The sequence below is a fragment of the Lactuca serriola genome, chromosome 8 (genome assembly GCF_051521515.1).
Source record: "Lactuca serriola cultivar US96UC23 chromosome 8, Lser_US96UC23_V15, whole genome shotgun sequence".
NCBI classification, from domain to species: Eukaryota; Viridiplantae; Streptophyta; class Magnoliopsida; order Asterales; family Asteraceae; genus Lactuca; species Lactuca serriola.
Genome location: NC_136415.1, coordinates 304,760,796 through 304,780,056, shown reverse-complemented (window position 1 = coordinate 304,780,056; position 19,261 = coordinate 304,760,796).

The window sequence follows — 19,261 nt, the reverse complement described above, 5'->3', positions numbered from 1 at the left end:
TTATCCATTCCTTTTACCTTCGGGATAAAAGTGATATCTGTGGGCCCCTCGATGATTTGATGATGACAAATGGAAGTGCTCGGCCGGTCCAGGACTGATTTGATTTGTTCAATTAGTCAGTCGTCATAAATCGGAAATCGGGAAACAACAAATGGACAGAGAGACTGATTATAATCCATGTCTCGGTCCATATGATATCTAGAATGGAGGAATATATGATCCCTTATCTAATGGACAAGTCATTGACAAAGGTCAGAGTTCATCTACAAGGTCAGAGTTCGATAGAAGCTTTTGAGAGATACGATTGCCAGTTGGTTCCTGAAGTCATACGCAATAATAGTTTTAGACTTATCCAAGTGGGAGACTATTGGATTAATGTCTAAGTCCATAACTATAATTGCTAAGACTTGACCCGACCCAGCATGGTCCATTTGGGTTGCATACCATCATGCACTTGGATAGACTATAATGAGAGAAATAAGACACTTATGGTTATTAATATATTATAAGTTCTAGTATATTAATAATAAGAATAATAAGATTATTTAATTAGTATTTATCAAGAATTAATCTAGGATTAATTAAGTGATCAAAAGAAGACTAATTAAATATATGGGTTGATTGTGTAAATCATCCATACTTGTATAGTGGGCTAATGCTCCACGGATAATCAAGTTGGGCTAAAACCCATAGGATGGTCCATGGATGCTCCATGGTGTATTTGTACCCATGGATCATGGAAATGAAAGGCCATGTCAATTAGGGTTTACATGGTGTAACCCTAACTATATAAGTATCTTATTCTTGACCAAAATCGGTCACTAGTGTGTGAAGTAAAAGGGCTATCCGATTTCATGAGTTGTAGAATTCTCTCAAGTTATTCTAAGTGTTTTGGTGATTGTGATTCCATTTGAGGCTTCCACACTATTGCGGCTAGGCACTCAAGCTTCATGAAGACTTTCTACATCAAGAGGTATGTATTCTATCTTGTTACATTCATTGTTTTTGTATGCTAGATTAGGATAATACCTTGGAAGTTCTTATTTGCATGTATAATAGAGAAAACATAGATCCAAGGTATTTAGGGTTGCATGTACACTTAGGAGTGTGAGAATGCTCAAAACCCAACAAGTGTTTATAAACAACTATATGAAAGATAACACCTTCCGGGAGTAGGAAACACCTTGGCTGGGTGTTGGAATCACATGTGATTCAACAAAGGGAAGTGAAATGGCACTAAATGGTGTTTACGGTTTTGGAAACAACTCCACTTGAGTTGGTTTGAAGTCCTAGAAGTGCTTTTGAAGCGTCCTAACTTCAAGTTTTAGCCTTAGGAAGTGATTAGGGCAACATATCACCCCTTTATAGGGTTTACGACTTTTGGACCATATGGCTTTGAGTTTACTGTAGTAAACTCAAATGGTTTATGGTCAAATGAAGTTTTCAAGTCCTAAACACATCTAGGTAAAGGTCTAGGCTTGTTTCTAAGCTTAAGGAATGAGTTTGGGGCATCAAAACATGTCTAAGAGGTGTTTACGGTTTTGGGAGATCCCCAAACCATAAACACATATATATGAGACATTTTTGTGGTTTTCATGTGCTAAAAACATCCAAGGAAGGTTCCGTGATTGCTTCTAAGGTTTGGCTAGAGTTTAGGGGCACTTTGGCACACATAAAGCACCCTTTTTAGGGTTTACGGTCCAAGGAGATTCTTGGACCGTAAACACCTTATCCTTGTGGTATTTGGGTGTTTTCTTAATGCTCTTAAGGTTTAAACATGTCAAGGGTTGTTGCTCTACTTGTTCCAAAGGTCTAAAGGGACAAAGGGCACATTTAACCCCCATTTTTAGTGTTCACGGTCCAAGAAGATCTTGGGCCATGAACACCTTGTTCTTGAGGTATTTTGATGATTTCATGGAGTTTAACACTTGATCTTAACATACTAAGGCTAGAAACACTTACTAGTTGAAGATCTTGAAGAAAAACGGGATGCTACTTGAGAGAGAAATGGCTTTAAACCACTCAAACATATTCCAAAAAGTTTGAAAGTTAGTAGAAATAGTTTGAACTCATATTGAAGTGAAAGGTTGAACAGAATGGAAAGTTTTGGGTTGTCACAATAAACCTCAGTGGTAAATGTTGGGAGTCTCAAGGGTTACATTTGATGAATGCGAGGCTCATGAAGAAATATGTGGTTGCTTCCGAAGGAGAAAGTGTACCTCTACTATAAATTAGTGACACAACAGTTAACTCTTAACTTAGAGAAAGAAGAGTAAGGTAGCTCAATGTCTTATGTGAATTATTAACTTGATTGGGAAGAAACGATCGGAATGAAATTTTCATTAAGGCTGCAAACATAGAGTCTCGGAGGCTTAAGATGACATGAATCAACATGCTTCTAGGGACACTTAGCTATGATATAGATTATGAATCATATTTGCCCCATCGTTATGAATCATGGTAACAAGAAGTTGTACCTAAATCACCAACGTATTCTGAAAGCAACACACAAATAAAGAAAAACATTTTTGTAATTTTTGGATTTTCTGAAAAAGATAAAACATAAAGAAAGAAAATATTTTTTATATTTTTCAATTTTCTGAAAAAAATAAAATAAAAACAGAATATAATAATTTTTTTTAAATAAAATAAATTCAGAAGCATAAATGAATTATGACTTCTGAAGCGTTCTGAAGCTCAGAATCAATCGGAAGATAGTAATTGTACAAAGTATACAGAAGCATTCTGAAACCCTGATGAACAGCAAAATCCAAACTGTTCAGAAGCTCAAAATATGAATAGTAAAATCTGATTACGAAAGGGGATTCAAAACTGAGTCAGCTTCTATCATTCTTAGACCTTGTATAATACGATTGAACGTAGCTTCAGGTAAGGCCTTTGTGAAGATATCAACCAACTAATTAGAGGATCTGACAAAGTGTACTTCAACATTTCTATCCTCAAAGTGATCCTTAATAAAATGATATCGAAGTGCTATATGTTTCGTTTTTGAGTGTTACAATGGATTAGGACAGATTCCGATTGCACTTTCTGAATCAAAATATAATGGAATCCTCTTCATGTTGATCTCATAGTCCATAAGCCAACTCTGAATCCATACAACTTGAGATGTGCACGATGTAGCGACTATGTATTCGACTTCTGCAGTAGATAGAGTGACACAAGTCTTCTTCTTTGATTACCAACTTAAAATTTTGCGATTTAGAAACTGACATCCCCCTGATGTGCTTTTACGATCGATACCACATCCACCAAGATCAGCATCGGAGTATGCTTGCACAAAGAAACCAGAGTTATAAGAATACCAAATTTCGAGAGAGGTTGGTCTTTAGAGGTATCAGAAGATGTGTTTCAAAGTAATCATATGTGGTTCATGAGGATTTTTCTAAAACCCGACACAATAACAAACAGTAAACATAAATGGATGACTAGACATTAGATACAATACATATCCAATCATCTATCGATATAGAGTTATATCAGCTAATGGCTTGTCCATGGATGAGGTAAGCTTTGTTCTGAATGCCATTGGAATCTTGACCTTAGAATGACCCACCATTCCAAATTTCATAAGAAAGGTCTTCGTGTAGGCTTCTTGATAAAAAAAATGCCCTTTGAACTCTGTCTTATGTTTAAACCAAGGAAAAAGTTAATATGACCCATTGAACTCATTTCGAATTTAGTCTCCATCAGTTTTCGGAATTCAACTGTTAATTTTGGATTTGTGGATCCGAAAATGATATCATCAACATAAATTTGATCGCTCATTAGATGGTCACTATCTTTTTTGCGAAAAAAGGTTGGGTTATACAAACCTTATTTAAATTTATATTGTTTTAAAAACCGAGTTAGAGTTTCATACCATCCATGAGGTGCTTGTTTCAGACCATATACTTCCTTATCCAAAATATAACAATGATTTGGAGATTTCTCATTTATGAAACCTGGTGGTTTTTCCACATAGATCGTTTCCTCGAGCTCACCATTTAAAAATGCACACTTCACGTCCATCTGAAAGAAAGATCCGAACAGATTCAAGTCTTACAACTTGTGTGAATGTCTCTTTGTAGTCTCTACCTCCTCTTGGGAATATCCTTTCACAACTAGAGGTGCTTTATTCTGAATTGCATTTCCTTCCTTATCTAACTTGTTTCAAAACACCCATTTCATTCCGGTGACTGAAGCATCCTTCGGAGTGCGGACTAATCTCCAGACTTTATTACACTCAAATTAATTGAGTTCTTACTATATGGCTTGAACCCAATCAGCATGATCAAGAGAAGTCTTCACCGTTTTAGGCTCAATCTTGGAGATGAACGTATTAAACATGCTAAATTCAATTTTTGAAAATAATACTATTTGTTCCATTGTTAGAACTCCTGAGGATAAATCTCTAATCACTTGAGTTCTTGGGTGATCTTTAGTCCATTTGGTCAAAGGAGGAAAATGTGGATCATAAGCTGGATTGACTTCGGCATAAACTTCCTTGAATTCCGATTGTACATTAGAATCATTATTTTCATTCTCCCCCTGGAAGTTTGCAGTTGGTTCTTCGTTTGGAAGAGGATTCTCCCTCCTGGAAATGAGGATCAGAATTGGAGCTTGGTGAGGATACCTCCCCCTTGAATGGAGAGTTAGAAGGTTCTTCCTGAGTTGGGAATTCAGAAGGGTTAGGAATCAAAGGCTCTTGAGAGAACTCAATGTTATCAGCAACGTCATCTACTATCTATTTTCAATTCATCCTGTTGATTGTCTTTAGCCTCTAATTATGAGGAAATGGCTCTATCAGGATCGTCGAACAAGTTAAGAAATTCCACATAAAGATTTGAATGAGGAATTGTCACTGGATTCGTCGACGGGAAAATATGCTTAGATTAACAATGAACTTTCTAATACTTATTCATATAATTATCTTCAAAGGTGACATAATAGGTTTTCTCGATCTTTTTGGATTCCATGATCAGAACCTTATATGCCTTTAAAGTAAGAGAGTACCCTAAAAATATTCCTCCATCTGCTTTCACGCCGTATATGTTCAAATGCTCTTTGGAATTGAATATGAAACATATGGAACCAAAGATATGTAAGAACTTAACGTTAGGTTTTTTATTATTCAGAGTCTCATAAGGTGTGATTAAGAGTACTTTATTGATTAGAGAGCGGTTCTGAGTAAAACAAGTAATTCCGATTGCATTAGCCCAAAAGTAAAGCGGAAGATTCTGAAAGGATAACATTGTCCTTGCATTTTTGCATAGAGAGCGGTTTCGTATTTCAAAAACACCGTTTTGCTATGGAGTGTAAGCATTAGAGAAGTTGTAAGCAACCCTTTTTCAATCAAGAATTCTTAAAATGCTTGGTTTTTGAATTCAAAATCATTATCAATGCGAACTTTCTGAACAGACTTTCATAAATGAAGTTGGGTCTGCTTGATGAAATCTTTCAGCTTCGAAGTGGCATCTGATTTCTGTCTAAGAAAGAAAACATAGGTAAATCATGAAAAGCTATCAACAATAATGAAAATATACTTATTACCACCAATGCTTTCGATGACAGATGAGCCACAAAGGTCATTATGAAAAAGCTCCAGTGGCCCGATTATTTAAGTATTGATGATTCTCAAGTGACTCATTCTACTTTGCTTTCCTAGTTCACAAGCAGCACACATATGTACCTTCTCAAACTTCAGAAATGGTAGTCCACGTACAAGATCGCCAAGTACAAGTTTGTTGATATCCTTGAAATTCAGCTGAGAGAGCCTTCGGTGCCATAACCAACTATCATCTTAGGATGCTTTCGTAAGAAGGCAAATGGAAGGGTTCCCTTTGATCGGTTTTAAGTTTAAAGGATACATTTCTCCATTTTTTTGGATTTCAGAAGCACTGCTTTTGATTCTTCTCAATTATCTCTGAACCTTCATCATCGAATGACACTTTCAGTCCACTACCTATAACCAATTGCAAGACACTAATTAGATTATGTTGCAGGCCTTCTACATAAGCTACCTTTCAAATGGACAATTCGTCATTCGTAATCATCATGTAGCCTTTGATTTCGCCTGTGTCATTGCTTCCAAACTTTACTATGCCACCATCTTTTAATGATCAAAATTCTCTTAGTTCTTCTCTCCTTCCAGTCATGTGATGCAAACAGCCACTTTTGATATAACATTCCAAGTCGTACTGATCGTCACACATTACCTACAAAATTTAGAGAGATTTCAGAACACAAACTGTCTTGGGTCCTTGTGAGGATTTCTTAAGAACAGGAAAAATCTTAGACTTATCAACCCAAAACGATCTCTTAGTCAAAACAGAAAGATTTTGAAAATTTCCAATTTATTATCACAAAGATTAATTTCAACAAAAGGAGCCTTGATTTGAATAAAATCTTTGTATTTCGGGGACATCTTTTTTATAATAGTCTTTTGCTATTTTTTCATGTTTGCTTCGTATACATTGAGAGATATCTCAAGTTCTGATACAAGTTTACCTTTGTCCTTTATATCTTTAGATATGTTAATAGATTTGTAATATTGTGTTTTTGGAGGACAATTATTTTTTGGCTTTTCAAAAGGTTTCTTTGGTGTTTGAAGTGATGGTTTTGTAGAACTCTTTGATTTTGAAACCTGTGGTGGCTATGAAAAGACTTTGATTTAGGTTTCAAAATTGGAGAAGAATTTGTATTTTGAGTTGAAGATTTTCAGAATTGACAGAACTTTGACGGGAATTCTTATTTTTCCAAAAGGCGCTTTTTTTCTTTTAAGTTCATCCTATATTTGGCATTTAGTTGTCATTTCTTTTCAATGAATTTAGAAGGATCTTTTTTAATGTTAGATTTAGGTTTCTATTTTCCAATAGGTCAGTTCAGAAAGACCTTTGGTTTCATCTGTATTATCAATAGGCTTGGACCATAAGAAGTCGTCACAACCATATCATTATCAACAAGGGACATTAGTTATGGAGTATCGTTTATGCTCAGTCCGATTTTTATGAAAACTTGGTACGGAACTGGGTCTACTCTTGGAAAAATTTTGGAATTTTCATTTAAAACTTTAGAGGAAAATATTTTCAAAATACAAAAAAATTGAATTGAATGTTTGGAAATCAACTTTTTCTTAGGCTCATCAACATTTTGAACTAAAGCAGAACAATCTATCTCATCCTCTACAAAAATGTCACTCATATCGCTTTCATCAAATTCTGAAATATTTTAAGAGTTAAAATTATTTTCTGAATTTAATTTCTTGCATAATGAATCAAATTTTTGTATAGTATTTGATTTTATTTGTTCTTTATCCTTTTTAGACAACAATTCTTTCACACATGTTTTTGTGATCTTTGGACTTAATATATTCCTCAATTTTCTAAAGTCCAGTTCTGTAAGAATCATAGACGTTATCTAATGACACAATTGATTCTCACTTATAGCAGTCCGCATCAATTTCAACCTCTTTCAATTCAAGAAAAGGAAAAATCATTTTGTGCAATCCCTTTTCTATTTCACAATCAAGATGCAATTGATTAATATTGAAATATAAACACTTAGCTATCAAACATAAAATATTTCATTGATTTAAAAGTGCTAAATTGTATCTCTTAAGCTAAATAACATCATCCTTTGACCTAGTAAGCTCTAATTCCAACTTCTCTATCCATAATTTTCTCTCTTCATGTCACACCCCCTAAACAGGATGACGGAAACATCCAGCGGCGGATGACTTCATTGTATTGTATCATCACAATTGAATATAATTGAAAACATAGCAACCAAACATCATACATTAAAAGATACCAACATACATTGTTTACAGATTGTATTTGTTCACGAATTTACACAAAAGTGACATAAAACATGTTAAAAAATGTAGCAAATACCCAAAATCCATAGCCCGAATATCTACTCACTGAGTCCTTGAGAATACAAGTCGTTTTGGAAAGCATCTACTAAAAAGTTGGTGAGTTCATAAGTATATTTGTATAAAAAGCTTTGTAACATCTTTTATTGTAATAATTTCTAACACTCCAGATAATCCGATATTTTCTGTGAAAAATGGTTTGTAATGTAACAGCCCGGATTCCCAGGTATTATTCATTTAATTATTTTTGGTAAATTGTGAGGAGACTCGGCGAGTTGGAGCCTAGACTCGCCGAGTAGGATCGCGGATTTGGACGCGGGTTCGCGTCCGGACTCGGCGAGTCCACGAGTGGACTCGGCGAGTCCATGCTGTTTAATGAAACCCTAATTTCCCGGCCCTGAGCCCTATTTAAAGGGCCTTATAACCCTTCATTTCAGCCACCTTCGACCTTAAGAGCACCAAAGCACTTGTGAACCCTTGTGAGTGAGATAAGAGGCCATTATTCACCATTTTTGTGTGTATTTGCAAGAAAGGAAGAGGAAGGCCAAGCTAGGGGAGTTGGGGAGCTTGGATCTACTTCCATTTCGGCAGAGGAAGCTAATTGAGGTAACATTCAGAGCTTATTCTTGTATTTTTCTTGATATGGTCAAATCTAGGGTTTCTTCATGCCTTGTTTGCCCTGTATTTGGAGTGTGAGAGGTCCCATGGGGAAATGGTACCATGATCTGGACCTTAGTAGGTCCAGAGAGTCCCAAAGGCTCTGCTTTATGCCTTTCCTGTTGAGTTGGGGAATTAGGTGCTATTTTAGATGTTATTTCACCAAAAGAAGCCTTGTAGGCGTTGCCATTTTAGTGATTGCCTTTAATCACTCAGCGAGTGGTCTTACCGAGTTATGGGTTGACTCATTGAGTCAGGGAGAATCAGAGAGGATTGACAAGTGGACTGAGTCAAGCAGGAACTCGCCGAGTTGTTCTTGAGACTCGGCGAGTTGAGTCGTGGTGGCCCCACGATTCGTGCCAGGTGGAACTCGTCGAGTTAGGGATATACTCGACGTGTCAAGAGAGGATCCTAGGGAGTCAGTGAACACATATAGACTCACCGAGTCGCTCTAGTGCAGTCGCCGAGTCCGGTCAAAGTTTACCGTTGACCGTCGACCATAGTTGACCAGTGTTGACTTGATAGGGATAGTCAACCTTAGTTGTAAAAGTGTTAATTAGTGATATATGATGTTATAGGAGGATTATAGCTCGGAGGATCGAGCACGAGTGATTTTCGGGATTCGCAAGTTATCGAGATACACGAGGTGAGTCTTCTCACTATAATTTACCTCGAGTAGGTACTCAGAGTTATGTGACAGAGTATTTGTATGCTATATGTATGTTATGTGTTGTACTTGATTATTTTTATGTGATGTATGATGTGCATGCTAATAGAGTTGGAACCGGAAGGTTCCCAGAGTTACAACCAGAGGGTTCACAGAGTAGGGTCTACGGACCCACAGAGTTACAGCCTCGAGTGGCTAATATGTGTTATGTGTGGTATTTTGGGGAACTCACTAAGCTTTGTGCTTACAGTGGTAGTGTTGTTTGTTTCAGGTACTAGTGATGACCAAGGGAAGGCGCCGACTTGATCAGTACACAAATATGGGATTTTTATGATATGTGATCTTGGGATTTATTGTATGGCATTGATTGGAGTTTCAAATACTAATGTTTTATGAAAAATTAAATGAATATGTTTTTATATTATGCGAAAAAATTATTTTGAAAATTTCGGTGTTACAAGTTGTTATCAGAGCCTTGGTTTGAGGGATTCGAGTACACCTTCGGGCGTATTTGAACTCAAACTGAGGATTTAAGAAGTATTTTCAAAAAGATTAAAATATTTTTGGAAAAAAAACGCAGAGCAGAGTTGTGTGTACGATCAGTCCGCGCCCGAACGGTGATTTCCCAAAATACGCTCATGTTATGTGATATTAATATGGATATGATGTATTCTCATGCTAGAGTAGGCTAGGTACTCCTATTAGGACTAGAGTGGCCTGATTTGTGATGCCTTAGCCTAGGGAGTGGTGAGCTGCTATGAGATGCTTGAGAGGGAGTAGGTAGCAGCGAGGGGCCTATGAGAGATTTGTTAGAGAGTGGATTGTGCATGATAGAGTACTTGGAATTTGGGATCCGAAGAGGAGGACTTGGGGTGTATTCTGATAAGGTGCGGACAGTAGTATTGGGCCCATACTACTAAAAGCACCGGAGCGGCGTACAGCCCAAGTAAGAATCTTTGGAATACCATGGATCAAGGAGGGATGAGTGGTCGAGTGTGAGTATGCTCGAATGGATTCTAATTTATCGTATGTTGTATTTCAGAGGTAGATCATGTTGAGGACACATTTGATGCCTGGGAGCAGTGAGACCAGTGATGAGGAGATCCGCCGGATCATCCATAAGGAGGTGGCTACGGCCATCAGGGCAGAGATACCAGAGATGTTCGGTTCTATTAAGACCACGCTGATTGAGACCTTTGACAAGCGTTATGCCGCTCTTTCTGAGGCTGTTGTTGCGGTGGCCACCGCAACTATTGCTGCCGCGAGACCGCAGGGTGGCGATGCGTTGCTGTTCTGAGAGTTCAGCAACACAAAACCACCAGAGTTTGATGGGACCCAGGACCCGGTGGCGGCTATGAGATGGATTGCTGACATGGAGGGGTGTTTCTTCACTTGCTCAACTCCTGAGCATTTGAAGGTTCGGTTCGCGCTGAACCAGCTTTGCTTGGGAGCGAAGGACTGGTGAAAGTTTGTGACAGCGCACTTTACGCCTGTTGAGCTTGCGGCAGTGGCCTGGGAGAGGTTCACTGCCATGTTCCGAGATGAGTACGTTCCCCAGGTGGAGAGGGGGCGTTTGGCCCGGGAGTTTCTGACCCTTAAGCAAGGTACTGAGTCTGTTACGACGATTACCAGGATGTTCCATGAGAGGGCGATGTTCTGCCCTGAGCACGTGTCCACCGAGCAGGCATGTATGAGCTGATATCTGAGTATTTTGAGGAGAGACATTCTGGAGTTCGCGGCGGACTCCTCATACCGGACATTTGCCGAGCTTCAGGAAAATGCCCGGAGGAGGGAGATTGAGCTAGAGACTCAGGCCAGGGAGTAGGCGGAGTCTCAGGGGAGGGATCGGCGATCGGCACAGTCTCAGCCGGCAGCCAAGCGGGCCAAGCCCGCTGATCCCAAACCAAGGAGCTAGAAGGGCCGCACTTGTGGGGAGTGTGCCAAGGGTCATGATGGAGTCTATAGAGCGGGATCTTGCTACAAGTGTGGCAAGGAGGAGCACATGGCCAAGGACTGCCCCAAGGGGTTTGTGGTGTGTTTTCACTACAATCAGACCGGACACCGGAAGGCAGAGTGTCCGCAGTTGCGAGGATCATCTCAGGGAGCACCTCAGGGATCTGCCCCTGCCGCCATCAGAGCTACCGAGAGTCGGCCAGTGAAGGTCGAGGCGCCGAGGGCACGAGGGAGAGCTTTTCAGCTGACCGCGGAGGAAGTCCGCGTAGTGCCCGATGTCGTAGCTGGTATGTATTCTTTCGTGTATTTATTTTGATGTTGAAATATTATGCTTATTTTACGATATGCGTAGGTACTTTTCTTGTGAATTCTGTACATGCCTTGGTGTTATTTGACTCGGGTGCGAGTCGGTCTTTTGTATCTTTGGCTTTTAGTCAGCATATCAGTGTTAGTCGTGAGACGTTGAGTCGGCCTCTGAGAGTTTCCATAGCTGACGAGAGGGTGATATATGCCACGGAGGTTCTCTGAGGGTGCGTAGTCGAGATTTTCGGTGTTGAGTTTCCGATTGATCTGGTTCCTATTGCGATGGGTGATGTCTGTGTCATTGTGGGCATGGACTGGTTGAGCAGATTCGGTGCGGTTATCGACTGCGAGCGACAGCTGGTGACCATACGAGACCCTAGTGGGGGAGTTCTTTCGGTGTACGGCGAGGGTACACGTTCAAGATCGGCGTTTTGTTCATCCGCTAGGGCGAGGCAGTGTCTACAGCAGGGCTGTAAGGGTTTTGTGGCGTATGTGATGGATACGCGGGTGGATTCCGAGAGACCGAGGTTAGTTGAGGAGGTTCCGGTAATGCGTGAGTTCCCAGATGTATTTCCCGAGGAGTTGTCGGGTGTGCCTCCTGTGAGGCAAGTGGAGTTCAGTATCGATTTGGTTCGGGGGCCGCGCCTATCACTAAGGTGCCTTATCACCTTGCACCCCCAGAGATGCAAGAGTTATCCTCGCAACTTCAGGAGCTGCTGGGGAAGGGATTTATTCGGCCGAGCAGCTCGCCGTGGGGAGCACTTATACTGACGGTCAAGAACCATTACCCGTTGTTTAGGATCGACGATTTATTCGATCAGTTGCAGGGAGCATCTTGGTTCTCCAAGATCGATTTGAGGTCTGGATATCATCAGGTGAGGGTGCGGGATGAGGACGTCCAGAAGACAGCGTTCGGTACGCGTTATGGGCATTATGAGTTTGTGGTCATGCCTTTCGGGCTCACCAATGCCCGGACAGTGTTCATGGATCTCATGAACCGAGTGTGTAGGCCAATGTTGGATCGGTCGGTGATTGTATTTATCGACGACATTTTGGTATATTCGAGATCTAGAGAGCAGCATGATGAGCATTTGAGAGAGGTCCTCGAAGTTCTGAGATCGGAGAGGCTTTATGCCAAATTCTCCAAGTGTGATTTCTGGTTGCGGGAGGTCCAGTTCTTAGGACATCTCGTTAACCAGGAAGGGATATTGGTCGATCCGGCCAAGGTGGAGGTGGTGATGAGTTGGGAAGTGCCGAGGTCACCTTCCGAGATCAGGAGTTTCCTAGGGTTGGCAGGGTATTATCGGAGATTTATCAAGGACTTCTCTAAGATCGCAGTGCCACTCACCAGGTTGACCCGGAAGAGTGTTGCTTTTTCATGGGGCCTCGAGCAGCAGGCCTCCTTTGAGTCACTTCGCCAAAGGTTATTCGAAGCCCCGGTGTTAGCCCTCCCGGAAGGGATGGAGGACTTTGTGGTATATTGTGACGCATCGATTCTGGGATTGGGGGCGGTGTTGATGCAGAGGGGGCATGTGATAGCATATGAATCGAGGCAACTGAAGCCTCATGAGATGAAATACCCCACCCATGATCTTGAGTTGGGGGCAGTGGTGTTCGCCCTCAAGATTTGGCTTCACTACCTGTATGGGGTTCGGTGTACGATATACACGGTCCATAAGAGTTTGAAATAATTGATGGATCAGCCCAACCTAAATATGCAACATAGAAGGTGGTTGGATGTAGTCAAGGATTATGATTGTGAGATCTTGTACCACCCGGGCAAGGCTAATGTTGTAGCCGATGCACTGAGCCGCATCGCGGAGAGCACCCCGCTACGGGACGTATGTTTGAGATTGACCGTGGTAGCTCCAGTGTTGGACGCCATTCGTGGGGCACAGGTCGGGGATGTGCAACCTGAGATGCAGAAGAAAGAGCGGGTTGTTGGTTTGGTTTCATAGTTCGTTGCCGATGGTCGGGGGATTATGACATTTCAGGGGCGTATCTGGGTGCCGTTTGTGGGAGGAACGCATACCATTTTGATGAAAGAGGCTCATCGGTCGAAATTTTCGATCCATCCTAGGGCCACTAAGATGTATTTGGATCTGAGAAAGGAGTATTGGTGGCCCTTTATGAAGAAGGATGTTGCATGGTTTGTTGAGAGGTGCTTGACCTGCCGTAGGGTTAAGGCCGAGCACCAGAGGGTGCATGGTAAGTTGCAGCCATTAGAGGTTCCCGAATGGAAGTGGGAACGGATCACCATGGATTTCATCACCAAATTGCCAAGGACTGCCAGAGGAGTTGATGCAATTTGGGTGATTGTGGACCGGTTGACGAAGAGCGCTCACTTCCTTGCTATCAGCAAGAGTTCTTCAGCAGAGAAATTGGCAGAGGTGTATGTGAGGGAAGTGGTATCTCGGGATGGGGTGCCGATCTTGATTGTTTCATACTGTGATGTGCGTTTCACTTCCAGATTCTTGAAGAAGTTTCATGAGGAGTTGGGTACTAGACTGCATTTTAATACCGCATATCATCCCAGACAGACGGTCAGAGTGAGCAGACGGTTCAGACGCTCGAGGACATGCTCCGGGCATGTGTGTTGGATTTCGGGGGTAGTTGGGATGCATATTTTCCCTTGGCAGAGTTTTCCTACAACAACAGCCATCATTCGAACATTGGTATACTACCCTTTGAGCTGTTGTATGGGAGGAGGTGTCGGACCCCCATTTGTTGGGGAGAGGTTGGTCAGCGTGTGATGGGCAGTACAGAGATCGTGCTTCAGATAACAGAGTGGATCCAGCTGGTCAGACAGAGGTTGTTGACCGCTTATAGTCGTCAGAAGAGCTATGCAGATAGACGCCGGTCCGAGCTTGAGTTTCAGGTCGGAGACCTTGTGCTCCTGAAGGTCTCTCCTTGGAAAGGAGTGATTCGATTCAGGAAGAGGGGCAAGTTGGGGTCCCGATATATTGGTGCTTTCCGAGTGATCGCGAGGGTAGGCCGGGTGGCCTATCGTTTGGATTTGCCAGCAGAGTTGGGGAATATTCACGACACTTTTCATGTGTCGCAGCTGAGGAAGTGTATAGCTGATGAGTCGGCAATAGTTCCATTAGAGGATATTCAGGTGGATGTGAGCCTGAATTATGCTGAGAGACCAGTGGCAATCAGAGATCGGACAATCAAGGTTCTGAGGAACAAGGAGGTACCCCTGGTTTTGATTCAGTGGCAGCATCAGAAGGGGTCCGAGATGACTTAGGAACCGGAGCGTGAGATGTGTGAGCAGCATCCACAGTTATTTGCAGAGCGAGACTTCGAGGGCGAAGTCTAGTTCTAGTGGGGGAGAATTGTAACAGCCCGGATTCCTAGGTATTATTCATTTAATTGTTTTTGGTAAATTGTGAGGAGACTCGGCGAGTTAGAGCCTAGACACGCCGAGTAGGATTGCAGATTTGGACGTGGATTCGTGTCCGGACTCGGCGAGTCCACGAGTGGACTCGGCAAGTCCACGCTGTTTAATGAAACCCTAATTTTCCGGCCCTGAGCCTTATTTAACGGGCTTTATAACCCTTCATTTCGGCTACCTTTGACCTTGAGAGCACCAAAGCACCTATGAACCCTTGTGAGTGAGATAAGAGGCCATTATTCACCATTTTTGTGTGTATTTGAAAGAAAGGAAGAGGAAGGCCAAGCTACGAGAGTTGGGGAGCTTGGATCTACTTCCATTTCGGCAGAGGAAGCTACTTGAGGTAACATTCAGAGCTTATTCTCGTATTTTTCTTGATATGGTCAAATCTAGGGTTTCTTCATGCCTTGTTTGCCTTGCATTTGGAGTGTGAGAGGTCCCATGGGGAAATGGTACCTATATCTGGACCTTAGTAGGTCCAGAGAGTCCCAAATGCTCTGCTTTATGCCTTTCCTTTTGAGTTGGGGGCTTAGGTTGCCATTTTAGATGTCATTTCACCAAAAGAAGCCTTGTAGGCGTTGCATGGTAGCCAAAATTGTGACTTTACGTGACGAATGTGCTAGGGAGGGCAGTATCTACGAGTTACTGGAGCGGATCTGGCCTCAGGAGTGAGTTTCAGTTCATGCATGGCTTAGACTCGCCGAGTCCGAAGAGCAGAATTGGCGAGCAGCATGAAGATTGCCTTTAATCACTCAGCGAGTGGTCTTACGGAGTTATGGGTTGACTCAGTGAGTCAGGGAGAGTCAGAGAGGGTTGACAGGTGGACTGACTCAAGCTGGAACTCGCCGAGTTGTTCTTGAGACTCGGCGAGTTGAGTCGTGGTGGCCCCACGATTCGTCCCAGGTGGAACTCGTCGAGTTAGGGATGTACTCGACGTGTCAAGAGAGGATCCTAGGGAGTCAGAGAACACGTATAGACTCGCCGAGTCGCTCTATTGCACTCGCCGAGTCCGCTTAAAGTTGACCATTGACCGTTGACCAGAGTTCACCAGTGTTGACTTGATAGGGATAGTCAACCTTAGTTGTAAAAGTGTTAATTAGTGATATATGATGTTATAGGAGGATTATAGCTCGGAGGATCGAGCACGAGTGATTTATGGGATTCGCAAGTTATCGAGATACACGAGGTGAGTCTTCTCACTATACTTTACCTCGAGTGGGTACTCAGAGTTATGTGACAGAGTATTTGTATGCTAGATGTATGTTATGTGTTGTACTTGATTATTTTTATGTGATTTATGATGTGCATGCTAATAGAGTTGGAACCGGAAGGTTCCCAGAGTTACAACCAGAGGGTTCACAGAGTAGGGTCTACGGACCCACAGAGTTACAGCCTTGAGTGGATAATATGTGTTATGTGCGGTATTTTGGGGAACTCACTAAGCATTGTGCTTACAGTGTTAGTGTTGTTTGTTTCAGGTACTAGTGATGATCGTGGGAAGGCGCCGGCTTGATCAGTACACGCACATGGGATTTTATGATATGTGATCTTGGGATTTATTGTATGGCATTGATTGGAGTATCAAATACTGATGTTTTATGAAAAATTAAATGAATATGTTTTTATATTATGCGAAAAAATTATTTTGAAAATTTCGGTGTTACATGTAAGTCTCGTTCTAAAACTGTGAACAATTACATGTGTGTCCTTTGTTTTCTTTTGTTTGTAAGTAAAAAGAGTGTTTGTTCCCAGAAAATCCCATATTTCTTGTTTTAAGAAGACCTATAGTCTTAAAACCCTAGGACTGGAGTGGTAATAGTAAAGTAGAAATGTGAAGCATAGTTTTATATTTTATAAAACTAGTGATGTGAATAATTTTGTAAATCCAAAATAACATTGTTCATCCCTATGTGAGTTGTTAAAACCATGCTTCATTTGAAAGATATGCCTGTCATGAAGTTCTTCAGGAGTTGGTTTCGGTAAGATATTTGACACCCTAGACTGGCCCGTCTAGCTGTAGCAAATAGCTCAGGTGTGGGGGTGTCAACCACATATAGATCTATATATAATTACCTCGCTCTCCCTCCAGGAGACTCTAGTTATAACTACAGGACTTACGGTGCATGCTAGGTAGGTACTGCGAAGGAAAGTCATAAAAGTGCCTTAACGGATTTACGCAAAATTTGTTTCCCATTATTGAATAATGAAAATAACTTTAATAGTGTAAGTTCATGACTGAATTTTTATTACACACGTTTTACAGCTTTATGACATACAACGTATAACTTGTTCTTTTAACAGCTTTATGATGGGCATATTATGACTCTAGTTGTGAAATCATCCCCCCATTAGAGGGAATTTCGTCCCGAAATTTGTGCTGAAGTAGCCTTCATGAACTAAGGAAAAGATGGGTGTACTTTTGCCTCGTCTAATCTTCATGTTCCCAGGTGAACGGTGGTCCTCGCTTGCCGCTCCATCGGACCTTCACGATGGGAATGCAACTTCGCTTTTTTCGCTTCACTTTTCTATCCATGATTTCAACTGGTTCCTAAATGAAATGGATATTTTCATTGACCTCAAACTCGCCAAGCAAGACAACGAGAGTATTGTCAGATAAGCGTCTCTTTAGATTTGACACGTGAAAGACGGGGTATACATTGATGAGCTCTGGTGGTAACTGCAGCTTGAAAGCTACCAGACCAATCCTGGCAAGGATTTTGATTGGTCTGATGTACCTTGGATTCAATTTTTCCCGCCTTCCAAAGCATACCATCCCTTTCCATGGGGAGAACTTTAGCAGTACACGATCACCGACTTGGAACACTAGGGGTTTCCATCGTCTGTCTCCGTAGCTCTTTTGTTGGTCTCGAGATACCTGGAGTCGTTCCCTGATCCGAACGATCTTCTCTGTTGTGTCCATGATAATCTCGGGCCCAATAATAGTGTTGTTTGGTACCAGTCCCTTTGCCAATTGTGTGTCTCCTACCTCCGCTCAACAGAGAGGTCATCGTTATTTACGTCTATAAAGGGCCTCAAAGGGAGTGACCTTGATGCTTGTGTGATAACTGTTGTTATACGAGAATTCAATCAGTGGAAAGTGGACGTCCCATGCCTTGATGAAGTCAATCACACAGGCCCTTAGCATATCTCCAATGTTTGGATGGTCCTCTTACTTTACCCATCTATTTGGGGGTGGTAGGCCGTTCTCATATCAAGTTGGGTTCCCAACGACCTCTATAGCGGCTGCCAAAACCGGTAGGTAGACCTAATATGTCTGTCCGAGATAATAGATATTGTCACACAATGTAATATCACCACCTCTTTTATGTGGATCTAGGTCATCTTTTCCATTTTATATTTTTCCTTAATTGGCAGGAAATGGGCGGATTTGATCAACCGATCGACAATCACCCAGATAGCATCCAATTTGTCTGTCATCTTGGGCAATTTTGTTATATAATCCATTGTGATTCTATCCCATTTCCACTCAAGTATCTCTGGTTATTAAAGGAGTCCCGAGGGCTTTTGATATTCTACCTTCACCTTGGTACTAGTCAGGCACTTGCCCACGTAGGTAGCAATTTTTGCCTTCATATTCGGCCACCAATATTGTTGTTTGAGGTCTAGATACATTTTGTCGGAACCGAGCTAGACGGAGTACCTTGTCTTGTGTGCTTCGTTCATGACCACCTCTCTGAACCCTCCAAATTTTGGGGTCAAGATCCAGTCCATAAGATAGAACGTGATTTACTCTTTGATTGTAAGATTCTTGTCCCTCCCACGCAATTCTACATTTGTAATGTTCTCCGCTTCAAGGCTTCCCGTTGAGCCTCCTTGATTTGAGAAGACAAGTGGGAATGGATGATCATTGTTAGTGTTCTTACCCAGCGACCCGAGTATTCTTTTCTACTTAGTGCATTAGCCACCACATTGGCCTTGCCTGGATGGTACCGGATCTTACATTCACAGTCATTTAGTAGCTACACCCATCGCCACTGTCTCATGTTTAGTTCTTTTTGGTTAAAGATATGCTGGAGGCTTTTGTGGTCTGCGAAAATGTTGCACTTCATCCCGTAGAGGTAGTTCCTCCAAATCTTTAGAGCGAAGAACACCGCTCCAAACTCAAGATCGTGAGTGGTATAGTTTACTTCATGGGTTTTTATTTGCCTCGACGCATAGGCTTTAAATTTCCTGAGTTGCATAAGCACACAACCTGACCCTTGATTCGATGCGTCGCAATATACCATGAAATCTTCCGTTCACTCTGAAAGAGACAACACTAGAGCACTGTAGAGGGCTTGTGTCAGGGTTTGAAAGGCAGCTTGTTGTTTCATCTCTCAGGTGAAGGGTACACCCTTCTGGGTTAGAGCGGTGAGTGGCTTGATGATCTTGGAGAAATTCTGAATGA